The sequence below is a fragment of the Triticum aestivum genome, chromosome 3D (genome assembly GCF_018294505.1).
Source record: "Triticum aestivum cultivar Chinese Spring chromosome 3D, IWGSC CS RefSeq v2.1, whole genome shotgun sequence".
Classification (NCBI taxonomy): Eukaryota; Viridiplantae; Streptophyta; class Magnoliopsida; order Poales; family Poaceae; genus Triticum; species Triticum aestivum.
Window position 1 is genome coordinate 508,227,260 of NC_057802.1, and position 3,000 is coordinate 508,230,259.

Below are 3,000 nucleotides of genomic sequence, written 5' to 3' on the forward strand. Positions count from 1 at the left end.
GTGCTAGAGGGATGGTCGGTGCGGCGGCGGACCGGCGGTGGGGAGTGGTTTCGGGGAGGGCAGGCCGGCCGCGGGCGGCGGGGGCTGGCGGTTCGGCCGGTGGTGGCTGGCGGCTCAGGGGGGGTGGAGTTTGATGATAAATTGGAGGCCCTTGATTTCGTATCCAACGGCTGGAAAATCTAATGACCAGAGATGAAAAAGTCAGTCGACTGACGTGTAGCCTCACCCCGCACGTACACATGCACGCACGCAAGACACGCACGCATGTAGGCGTGCAAAACCGACACGTACACACGCACGCATGCTGGCGTGCAACACTGACACGTACACATGCACTCACGAACACACGCACGTACGCACCCATGCATGCAACACTAAAACGTACCCTTGCACGCACGCAACACTCGCACGCCTACATGCACACAGCACATGACGCAAGACACACGCTCAACCTATACGTGCATGCACCCTTTGTTAAGGACATGGATTGTTACGGGTATTAATCAATCTTATCTGTGATAAGCAGAACATTGATGTTTGCAGCGGTCTTTATGAATCACAACGTATCGAACGGGCTATCAACATAGTAGGCTTATCTACATGAAAAAGATGACGTCACACTCAATGAACAATCATCGGTTTATGAAATGCCCGCTTCTGACCGCCCTGGCCCACCAAAGGTTCCTCTGCTGTGCGCTGCCTGCGTTGGGTCACTGACATGCAGGCCATGCACCCAAAGAGCCCACACGTCAGTGGAAGAACGGCGCGGTGTCCTAGGTCAGAGTCGAGGGCGCCACTCGCGGCACGCCCGGCTGAACACGCCTCCATGAAACCCGCCCGTGTGGAAGCCGAGAAACCCACTCTGGAAACACGTCCGTTCATGACCGGGCCGGCGTTAAACGCAACGCCGGCCGATCTCCTCCCGTCCGCCGTCTATTTAATCTCCTATTTAAATGAGGCCAAACGCCGGCCAAGAATCGCACACCTCCGCCGCTCCCCTATCTCCTCCACCATTTTGTCCACTCTTACAATGGCTTACGAAGAGTAGTTATTACGCATCCAAGCCGGCTGGGTAGCCCGCCGGATACGAGCTATGCAGCTCGCTGATCCACCTCCCTCCCCTCGCCCGACGGAGCCAGTTGCCGCCCCAAGCCGGCACGCAGTTCAGCAACTCGCCGCTCCAGGCCAGCTCGACGAGGAGCGGCGCACGGGCGTCATTGCTACCGTCCACGCCGCCGCCTCGTACCGCGTCTCCCGTTTCTGTGGACGAGACTCCCATGCCGACGGCCACGCCATGCAAGCAGCGACAGAAGCCGGGTGCGCGGAGAGCGACGAGTCGGTGGCCAGCGCCTCCGCGTCCGCCGCCATCATCGAGGAGAAGTACAACACGGGAGGCCGCCGCCGCTTGGGTCCCATGAAGGCCACCGCGGAGGCGATGCCAGCGTACACAACAGGTGTCTTGCCGGATCCTTTTGTTGCGAGGACCTTCGTCGACCCCGCATGGGCTCCATGGAAGAGGGGAATGTTAGGATGAACTCGAGCCGGTGCCGGCCATGGCGAAGTAGTGGCCGGTGATGAACTCGGACCGGTGCCGGCCACCATCATCTTCGGCACCAGCCAATGATATCAGTTGGGCAGTGGGGAAGCGAGCCGTCCTTTGCGCTGAAGCATATACCTCCGGGGCTCCCTGCAGTCCGGTGATCGTGCTGCCGGACATGAGGAACACAAATCGATCGGCTGGCGACCATTTAGGCCAGGTATTATATACCTGTGCTGTCCAGAACTAGCACCGCGTAGTTCATTTGAATGTAATGAAATCCGTCATGTTTGTATGAAAATTCGGTATTTTATATGATTTCCGTCGTTGTTTATATGAAATATCAGTTTGTCTACGTGTTTGCCTGAATTTCGTCCGGTTGGTTGAGTTGCTGTCATAATGTGTGCGGCTACGTTTGGATGGCGTAATTTGCGGGTCGCCGGTCGGTCTACGGGCGGCTCGGGCGGCGTTGTGGGACAAAAAACACAGCTCGTGCGAGCTCGTCTCCAACGTGCGCGCTGGAGGATGCATGACAGCATGAGCACCCGAGCCATTCCTCGTTCATCGGTGGCAAAGGCACCGGTGGACAAAAGGGTCGCCAATATTTTGGCTACCCCGGGCAAGATCCAAACAGCCCCTCCCAATAGATTCAAATCCCTCGTTCGCCGTGGAATTTTGCCATGTGTTGTTTTCATGGACTAGCAAGATGCCCGTGCATTGCACGGAACATCAAGATGCATTTTTCTTACAAACTCCCGCATGCATGCAAGGGATAATTAATGTCCTCCTTTGCTAGTACCACGAGGCAAACACCATTAATATTGCATCGATTAGTGTTAGTGGCCTTGTATATCTGCAAATTGTAATTTTGATAGTGGCCCCTTGTATATAAAAATGGAGGGAGAAAGATGAGAGATAAGGTGAGGAGGAGTGGGGCGTGGTGGTGACTAGTGGTCGGACTTGGCGGAGGCATGGGGATGGACGGTGCATTATGTCTAGGTTTGTATCTTTCTCTCTCACACCCACGTAGGTGGGGGACGTGCACGAAGAGAAGAGGTGCACGCACGGCGCACGTACTCCCGTCTCTTTCCCAACCACACCCGCGCGGGTACACGGTGGAGCTCATTTCTGTACAAAAAGGCAGCCCACGTGGTAATTTGGCACGTGTACTGGTTGTCCACTTGGTGGAGGGAGGATCGTCTACCACGGGTGAACAAACAAATTGTGACTTGACGCATTATGTTAAATTAAAAAAAAGGCAAACCATGTGGGGCCTACCTTAGAGGCAAGGCTCTATACACTGGAGTACTTTTGATGTGTCTCGTCAACTCGCAGAACGAGGAGAAGCTTGCTTAGTACACCGTCTCCCCCGCCCACGGGCGCGGTGGCTCGCAGGATGAGGTGAAGCTTGCTTATGAGTAGTAGTAGTAGTACTACTGTACGCCTTTACGCCCGCTCCCTCG